The following is a 10,360-nucleotide window of genomic DNA, read 5'->3' on the forward strand; positions in this document are numbered from 1 at the left end:
CATGGCATGAGTTGCTATTCGAGAAGATCTCTTTAAACAGCATTAGTTGCCCACAATCTTCGCAGTTCGCTCTCGTGAATACCGAAATGAGGCCAATCGACAGTGGGCCCGATTTAAAGCCCTGCTTTTTGCTTACCCTACAAAGAGCATGCTGCAGCGATGTGCGTTTAGTCACGTGTGCACTGGGAAGCGCGAGTGTTAGACTAGCAGACGAGATAAACCGTATTTTCTCTCAACCCCTCCCCACTTCATAATTTCGTTCTCATTTTGCCAAAGAAATTTGAAATCGCGAATACTTGAATGAAATATGGTGTTTACATTTAGCATTCGAGTTCTCTTTTTCTGGCGAACCATTTCTCGGGTCAAAGAAAGCAAAGTATGGTGATGTTACACCAAAAATGGCTCCAACATCAAGTGGGATGCTGATGGAGTGCTGTCCGCACTCATATGGAATATTCTTGATTTTCCTGCTGTCTTCGAACATTTCCTTTATGTTGGGCTCATACACGAGAGGTTGGTCGATCAATCCGTGGTACATTAGTACCGTACATGGGTGAAAAAATTGGTTTGTTAAGTGCCGCGAAATAAGCAGCAGTGTCTTAAGTTTCTATGCATTAGGCCCAGAGGCCGGTCCGTCCTTATCAAGTGCAGCGCTAACCTTCTCCCCTTTGGTACAACACGACCATCATCTCGTTTGTATGAGAAGTGCAGAAAAATGCTCCTGTATTGAGGTGGCGGTGGATTCACATATTAATGAAACCGCCTCGGCTGTTAAGTCCATCAGCAGGGCCTCTAATAAACCTACTCGTAGGTTAACCACCTTCAGTAATCAGGGGTGGTGGTCTAAGGACATTGGTTCACCTACTCTGCAAACACCCTCTCAATAAAGCTTTTATTTCCAATGTAGACACACCTATTGCAGGATTTTCTATTTAGAGAAAAAATACCTCTATCATCATCATCATCCTGTTCAGGAGCAGGCACAGTGGCTTGCTACCTTGGCTGGTTTTCCCCGGCAATTTCTTTTTTCTAGGCTGTGCCGAAGACCCTTGTCGAGGTATTCACGTTCTGTCCAGTCTGTTTGCATGCCGAAACCAATTTTGTCAATATGGTGGATATAACGTGTTATTATATATCTATTTAGTTTTTCATCGAGGTCGAGTGACGTATAATCTTCACTCTTTCCCCATAGGCAAGGATTGATCATGTCCTTTATGCTTTAATTCTTCTCTACCTTTATTGGTTAAAATCTTAATTATTCGGAGTGCTCTGCCGTACTTCCTTTTATTACTAATGTCGACTTCTTAAGTCAATCTATAACCAAGAGTGGGAAAGCAGTTTACTTGCTCAATTATCGCAGTTTCAGAGCATACAACTACAAACTGACCCCTTTCTCGAAAGGCCGTCATTTCCATATTTGCAGTTGGAATTCTATTGGAATAATTCCACATTAAAATTTCAGCAATAAGATTTGAATGGGACACGGAATGTTGCAGATAATCTTCATGACTGGCCAGGAGTACCTACCTGAGTGCCGTCTCCAATTGTATGTGTGTGTGTGGGGGGGGGGGTCGAGCAGCTAGAAATGACAGCCACGTCAGACATCACGGGTTTTTTGATTCTCAGTTTGACTGCTATGAGGTCATCCAGATTGCTTTGGGACTTCATCTTCTGCGAGGGTTGCGGCATTTGATTTCTGTTCACACACTCAACCACTTTCTTTGATAGAAATGTCAGAGAATATCAAATGTCCGCTGAAGATCTGCCTACGAGAAATCCAGTTCGTTTCTCAACCCTGTTATCCCCGTGGTGACTTTTTTTTTTTTTTTATATACTTTTCGCAAATATTTAGACGCCATTATTAAGAAGGTTCATTCTCGATATTTTTATTTATTATTATTATTTTTTTTTTGCCGGACCGGTTGGACGAGTGGTTAGTGTATCCGCTCTCCAACCAACACGCGCGGATTCGAATCCCGTTCTAGGATTCAATGTTTGCGATTGTCCCAGGTCTCGCATCTAGACCATTTCTTTACTTAGTGGAGGGCTGAAGTTAAAAAAGTTGAATTGAGAAAGTTCCCTGCTTGGTTTCTAGAGGAGCAGAATTTCTGGGACTAGTTAAAAAAAAAAAAATTCAACTCGCCTTCCAATGTATTATATTACAGGTTTTCACAAGTAAACCTTTCATGTGTGGGAGCAACAACAAAAAAAAAAAAAAAACCATCAATCGTTAAGTCAGTTTGTGCAAAGGCATCCCTTGAATTGTATTACCATTTCATTTTGAAATGGTTGATAGAGTTTCACAAATAAAATTATGTTTTTTTTTTTAAATTTTTTCCCTTCGTCTTTTTTGAACTAAAAATTGTGGACAATTAAAAAAAAAAAAAAAAAAATCTTTATTGCGTTTTTTCCCTTAAATAAAAAAAAAAGTGTTTTCTGTAGTGGTTGCCAAAATAACCTCTCCCCTCTGAACAGAAGTCGGTAAAGCGGGGTATTTGGCTCTAACAAGTCAGCAGAAAGGTCTGACGACTGCTGCTGGAACGAAAAAGTCCCTGCGGAAAAGATTCCTCCGTCATCGAAGGAAGACGCCAGAACTGGTTTTCCGAAGGCGAAACACGTCTCTGACTCGAATGCTTCTTGAGTATGGACGTCACCTTCCGCTCGTTTCCACCCCAACAGCTGGAAATCCCTAGTGGGGGGGGGTCTGCTTTGTCACAAAAACTGACCGATCGCAGGTGGTCTTTCATTCATACACATGAACCCCATCATTCAGCTGAAGAATCTTGACGCGGAATCATCTGCCCCCTGCTGGTGGGATTTTGTACTAACGCAAAACCAAAACTTCAGCAAAGCGCCTGTTTGTTCATCGCGCTCCGGAATTTGAGCGATTTCCCTTCATCTGAGGGGCGCCACGAGATTGGAGCTAAACTCGCCTCACTTTGGCAAAGTGCACCGCCTACAAAAACTCGTACTTCGGCTTTTTTTTTGCAGGTGCACACACGATTAGAAATTGTTGAGAGAACTGCGACGCTTTCTCGATAGTGTTCGACTTCTTACGTCCTACAAAAGAGGACGGATTCGAAGAATGGATGGTGACGAGTCCTCATTCAAGAAACTTAACGTAAAAAAAAAAAAAAACATCGAAACCATTTCCTTCATATTTTGTAATGTGGCGGAATCTGTTTCAAAAATTCGGTCAAATCAGCTAAGCATATCAAATGCGTTATTGTAATGGGGGAGGAGTTTCCCCCTTTTTTTTTTTTTTTTTTTCAGGACGACATTCTCCCGTAAGAAGAATCGCTAAAATGACTCAGACAGAAAGAACTGGCGGTTTTTTGCATCCTACACCGATTCGAACCCAGGTCCTTTCCATCTGAAGGGCATCTTCGATACCGACCTAGTACGGATGTTACGCAAAGCTAGTATTTCCTACTAGCTTCAAGTGCATGCTGACAGCTTATTGTTGAAGAACGTCATTTCCGGTTATTCGGAAATGTTACAATTCCCTTAATGTATTTTACAGGGGTCAGCTAAAATATTCGTATATTTGGCCCTCGATCTCAAGTTTTTTTTTTTCGCTGTCATTCTTCCGCGTCAATTCTTTTCCAGCTTATCCGAGAATGAACGGCGGCCGACAGACTTATTCTCCGACGTGTTTAAGTAATGAACGCGCTGGGATCGTCACTGCAGAGCGAGAGATGAATAAGCAATCGATACAAAAACTCCTCGAGTGACATCACACGATGAAACTAAAACAAAAAGCGGGGACTGCGGGCAGATGAAGAAGTGTGTCACAGGGCAAAGTGCCAACCGACAGAACGTCGTTTCAGCTGCAGTGCTCGCTTTCCTTTTGACGAGATGAAAAGAAACCCCGCTGTCGAGCGATTCTGCAGCAGGGAACGTTGCAGAAGTCTTTCACCCCTCTTCTCTCCCCCTCCAAACAAATATTTGAATGGGGGTGCAGTTTAAATGCCGCGTCTAGAAATTTCAGCCCGAAACACTCGTAGACATGGTTTGGGGGAAGCAGTTCCATTGTTCGACAAACCTCTCCGAACATTCACTTTCTGCAGCCGAGTGAAAGACGCTTCACGTATCTGTACCATTTGTGGGAACTGCTTTCCCCCCTCCCCCTGATCTCAGACATTTCTATTTGAGGAGCAGTTTCCCAAATCGAGAAGGATTTGGGGCGGATTCCTCTGCGACAAACAAGAGTAGCTGAAGTCTTTTTTTGGGGGGAGGGGGTGTCTGTGTTGGAGAGAGAGGCGGAATGCCTGCGAAAGGAGTCGGTGGTCCGGCGAAGGGGACGCATTTGCAGTTGGTGTTTCGTCTTTTCCGTGAAATATCCTGCCTTTTAAGACGCGATCGATTCTCCTCGTTCCGCTTTCCTCTCGACTCCCGGACCCCATGATGGACACGCGTGCAGCACGTGCTGATGGAGACCACCTGCGGCGTCATGCGATAGCCGCGAGTGGGCGACGTGGTGGATGCTGCAACCCGGTACGACGAGCACCCTAGTTGCCTCCCGACTGTACACGTAAAATTGATTTCATGCTTCGGTCGTAAGACGAAGGGAAGGAGACGTTCTCTTGAATCTGTGCGGTCACGGGGACCTGAAAATCTTGAAATTCCTCCTCACCACCCGAAGGATGTTCGTTTCGGCAGTCAAGTGCAAGGAGGAGGAGAAGCGCTCGCTTTGCTCAACGCACGAGTGCCCAGTCACGTGGTTCCATTTGCTGAGCGAAATGAAAGTCCGGAAACGCATTTCACGGAATTAGTGAATCATGCGGGGCATCCCCACTCCCGAATAAGCCCAGTGGAAGGCGAAAATCGAGTTGGTTCCGTTCAATGGGCGAAAACTGAAAGGAAAGTTTTTTTTTGGGGGGGGGAAGGGGACGCACTTACACAGATACCCGTAGAGATCAGCCATAACAAGTCTTGAAAAGCACTTCGGTTAGAGGAACATTTTCCTTAAAATGTTTTTTTATTCGCTTGGGTGAAGTCCGTCGCGAATGTCACTGAAGAAGCGAAGCTGCGGCGAACAATTTTTAAAGGCGAGGAAGCCGTTGAAGGGACAATTTCGATTCAGGCTGGAGGAAATGCTTACTGAGTGGTTCGTAGTTGAACTGTCCAGCCTTTGACCGCCCATTAATGAAATGGAATGCGAAGCGATAATTAGCAGCGTGTCCATTCAATGCGCACGTGTCATTTAGCCTTGCTGGGATACACACTCAATGAAAGTATTGCACCAGCGTGCAAATATTTAATTAAACCACCATTCCAATAAGAGTAAAGCAAAACTTCATTTGCAAAGCCGAGACGCTTCAAACGTTGAAAGCTGCAAAATGGGTTTCATTTTCGGTTCGGTTCTTTGCAGCCCCGGTGATGTGGGGATTCGCACTGGAAAATCGTTTTCTTCCTGGAATGCTCGTTCATTTTCAGAGATTATTTCGTTGAAAGTTTAAGTAACGTCACAGTATGTGATCACGTGCAACATACAAACTCAATTAGTTTCGCTGATCACGTGATCCGCTTCCTCAGGATGAAACTCCTAGATGAGAATTCAAGCCGTAGCAAATACGAATCGCTTAACAGTGAACGTCTGTGATGCGACCTTAAAGCGCGCCATCCCCAGTGACATGACGTGCTTTTAAGGATGCGTTTGGCTTCTCCCCTGGGCTGGCGTTTGTTACTGTGAATTTTTGAGAGCAGAAGAGAGAGAGAGAGAGAGAGAGAGAGAGAGAGAGATCACATTTTCTCCATTATGCCGTTTCTGCGTCATGTTAATTGAGACCCAACTCGGACTGCGGTATTCCTCCTTTAAAGGGGTTTGTTGACTTGCACAACCGTCTCACGACTTCGCCTGCTGCAGCGTCCGACTGCCTTTCTACTCCAACTGTTCCGACCTACAGTTTCACAAAATGAACGAAGGTAAGAGTTTCCTGAAATAATTTGCGACAGCAGCGGAGTGAGAACCAGAAAATTCCGTGCAGGTCAATTGAAAGTTCAGAAGTCAACTAAAAATCGAAACACCCACTCGAGTCGTGAAGTGGCCAAGAATCGCATGCATTCCTGGAGAACACTTCCGTTTCTCCAAGAGGGCATCTTTTATCGCTTTGTTTCCTCACAAGACCCCTTCCCATCTCTGCATAAAAAAGCGTTCCTCGGAAAGTATGAAGGTCACGTGTTACCTCGGAAGCTGCCTCACAGAAACCAAAACCAGATGGGGAAGGGATTCTTTCCTTTAATACTCACTTTTCCAACTTCCTTAAAAAGTTACCTAAGAGAAGACTTTTAAAGGAAGTTGGAAAAGTAAGTATTAGAGGGGAGATGAAACTAGGGAGGTACTACTAGGGTGCGTATAACAACAAGTATTACCCATCTGCAAAATACCCTGCTGGAGAAGGGGGGGAGGGAAGTACTTCGGGTATTCTGGAGCTTTAACATTTCCTGGAGAGCAAATGCATGATGGTTGCAAACCGTCATTTTTCTTAACAGCGGAGACAGAAAGGAAAAGAAGAAAAAATGAACAAAGAGGCGTTTCCTCTTGAAATCGAAGTAACGACAAGCACACCACACTATAAAGAAGATACCACAAGAGAAGAAACGAATCTTAAAAGGAAGGGTATTAACTGTCGACTCTGCTACATTAGCTTTTAAAGGATCAGTGCATATCGGCTGCTGACATCAAACGCAGGACAAACGAGATGGAATCTTTCTTGTATTCGCAGAGACTTGATGGTCGAATGAAGAGGAGGAATCCAAGCAGATCATCCACATGTACGCTCTAGCTGCGTATAGTGGAGAATCGAATCCATAAAAAAGGGATACCTCTTTCACGTGCTCTGGACAGGTGAAAATAATGGAGGTGTTTGCATAAATCAATTTCCTGGAGGATGTATTCAGACAGACAATGTTTGAAATTACGTACGGACGTCCAACTAAACTCGGCACGGAGAGCCGTTTCCATTTGCTATTTTTTCTGCCAACCTGAAACTATGAATTCACGGGACGTAGCCTCGGAAAGGCGGTTCTCCTTCGCCATCTTCAAAGAATCCTCTTGGACACAAGGATAATTTACAGTCACCTTCCGGATATTAGCAAAACCACGTTCACAGTGGCTATTGAGGCAAGCAGAGCGCGGCCCAATATGAGAAGTTTTGTTCTTCGGATACATTGAGCTGACGCCATCTTTAACTTGCTTTTTTCACAACCTTCTGGTTATACTTTTGCTTCAAAGACAAAGTACCGTGACGCATTGCAGCATTAAGACCTCCTGTTCTCGCCTCCTCCTCCCACAAACGCACATGTAGAGACAGGCGTGGGGGGTATAAAGCAAGATTTCTCATCTCGAATCTTTAGCAGTTGTGGCGAGAGATTTTTTGTGGTAGTGCTTTGTGATCTTGTAATGGCTCCTCTTCGTTTTTAATTTTTTTTTTTTTTTTTTTTTTTTTGAAGAGTAAGAACATTACTGATTGGTCAGTTCCCTTTATAAGAGCGGCAAAGGAATTTGGAACAGTTAACCTCAAGGGATACTTAAAAGCAGACAAACGCATGCGATGAAATTCTCGAGTTCTTTCGACATAGTATCAACATAAGAAAGCAAAGTAAATTTGATACCTTTATCTTCTAGTGCATTGCTAGACTGGTAGATTGTCGTCAGGGGCTCAACTTACCAGGCGCGTCCATGGCAGATGAAGGGAATCCCTGACATAGAACTTGTTACCTAATAGCAGTGTTCAAAAATACTAAATAAGGAACTGTGGACATGCAGACATCCAATGCCTGGGGGTAAATGGGCTGACAACCCATTTTCCGAAAACCACTACTACTTGTTGGGAAACATGGAAAGAAAAATCCCCAAACTGGACAGATCAAACTGCGACTCAAGAAACCACTATCGGATTATGATGTTGGGACAGGGAATACGACAACATTACATAAGCACTCAATTGAGAAATCCATCCATATAAACTATGGCAGTACAAGGCACAGAATGGATTGAAACAAATCAAAAGATTTAATTTTTCCAAGCGGAAAAGAATCCGAGTAACAGGAGTTTGGAGCAGCCTTTATAATAGATTTAAGCATTAAAGAGAATGTTTAGATTCTAGATCTGTGAATGAAAGATTATGCGCAATAAGAATCCGAGCATTTTTTTAATTTATGGCTTATAAGGGGTCGTCCGCCAACAAAAGAAAAAGATGTGGAAAAAGGAGGAGTTTCTAAAATGGAGAAATTGATTGATTCTCGGCATCGTGTGGTGGCATAAAAATGATTGGACAGGAAGGTGTGTATGCAAAGGAACAATTGGAAAACGGTCCACACACGATAATGAAGATCAACTGGCATTTTTTACTTACAGTAAAATCCGTGATTGCATGTTTTCCTCAATGACATTCACAAAATAACATGGATATCAGTCGTGGACACTTCAATCAAACTGATGTGCTTATGGATAAGAGATTGTTGTCTCGAGTTATTGAACTTACTGTAATTCAGATGATTCTTTAGTCAAAAATTAAATATGGGTATAATGAAGAAACAACAAAAAAATAATAAAATGAAACCGTTCAACTTGCGGAGCTTAAAAAAAATTGAAAATTAATATAAATTACTGAAAGAAAATAGAAGGTGTAGAATGAAGCTCGGCAGACCTACATGATTCTCAATACTGCAGAAGAAACTCTGGGATAAGAAAAAGGAAAGTTTGGTGGGAAGAAGAATGCGCTCAAAGAGCAATAAAGAAATAAAGCATGCAAAACCTATCGTAAGATCAACCAGGATTAAAAGGAAAAATACAACTGTCGGAAGAAGAAAAGAGTTGCGGTTAATGAAGTGCCATCCACAACAGAAGAAAGGCTGATCTTAGACAAGCATTTAACCTCGCAATTGGGCAAGTTAAAGCACGTAAGACTCCGTTAGATGTGTTTACAGCTGGATAAGGAAATACGATAACAAGCAAAAGAAAAAAAATAAAGAGAATATCTCCACGAATGTGTGAACAGAACTCAAAATTATTTACCAAATACTGCTTAGAAGATTAATCCGTGGAGATTCCTTCGAGGTATTCATTCGGGAACAAAAAACCCATCGGGATTGAAATTCGTGCAGAGGTGCACGAATTTCAATCCCGATGGGTTTGAAATATATGAATAGACAAAATATATGAATTTATTTCAAGTTTATGGAAGAAAGAAAAATGCCAAAGAATAAGACATCGGATTGGCTCGATATGTAAAAGACAGAACGGTTTATGGAAATCGCAGACATTTCTGAACACAAGACAAAGTGGTTACTTCTTTTGAAGAACAGATAGATTAAATCCATTTATGGAGAAGATAACCGGGGTCTGTAAAGGGTTTCAGGAAAGTCTATTCTAAAATCGATCAGATTCAATATAGTTAAGCAATTTGATATATAAACTTAAGTTTTTTTTGTTGGTTACAGAAGTATGACAAGGTTAGAATGAGAACAAGATTCGTTTTGGAATACCAAATAAACTAACAAGACTTACAAGATTTAGAAATAGAAAATTGGGAAGCACTGGTCACATTACAAATGATTTCACAAATTAGAATTAAAAAAGACTTCGAAAAGATATTGGAGCAAGACTTGGCTCCGGAATGTGTTATCTGATAGTAGTTAATAGTAAAAAGGCACTAGTCAACAAATTAACGCAAATACGTGTATGCAGATGACATTGACATGTCAAGAACTAAAGAGCAAGCATTAAAAACATATTTGGAATGAGAAATAGCCCACGAGGTAGGGGTTAAAATTAATTGACACAATAAAGCGATGATTAATACCAATCATAATCAGTTAAGGAATACGAGTGAGAAAATTGGGAACCTCGAAATAAAGCAATTTGAATATTGCTTAAATTCCGTCTCCAATTATGATCCCCAGCCAGCCAAACGACGTGCAGAATCCAATAAAGAGAGAGAGAGAGAGAGTAAGGGAGGCTTCTTATTCTCTCTCCAAGTGTATTCGGCTCGAAGGGTATTCATCGCAAGACTAAAGTAAAAATACATAAAGCGATAAATTGTCCAGTTATCTACGGAAATCCAGATATTTACGGCGACGGTGGAGAATATAGTTTCAGCTTTTGAAAGAAACTCTTTGGCCCAGCGAATGGTAATATTGGGCCTCTGGAAGATCGGATACAACCACGAGTTGTATGAACTCTAAAAGGAATCAACAAACCTAGTCGAGGATAACTAAGTTCACAAAGAAATACATTTTATTCCTAACACTGGGAGCCGACATGTACGACACTCGTTAAAACGAAACGTTATGAACAGAGGTCAAGGACAAACGCATATTTTTCATTTCTTAATAATAAAAATAGAAAAATGGG

The 10,360-nt window shown here is 41.9% G+C and overlaps 1 non-coding gene across 1 annotated transcript; it reads right to left on the reverse strand.

Annotated features, from left to right (window-relative positions):
- Positions 1-557: 557 nt before the first annotated feature.
- On the reverse strand, positions 558-680 carry LOC150102114 (U6atac minor spliceosomal RNA). The gene has a single exon (XR_016549099.1). It is a non-coding gene; the product is annotated as a U6atac minor spliceosomal RNA (small nuclear RNA).
- Positions 681-10,360: the final 9,680 nt, after the last annotated feature.

This window comes from Typopeltis vanoorti, chromosome 11 (assembly GCF_054136105.1).
Source record: "Typopeltis vanoorti isolate ZY-2024b chromosome 11, IOZ_Tvanoo_1.0, whole genome shotgun sequence".
Classification (NCBI taxonomy): Eukaryota; Metazoa; Arthropoda; class Arachnida; order Uropygi; family Thelyphonidae; genus Typopeltis; species Typopeltis vanoorti.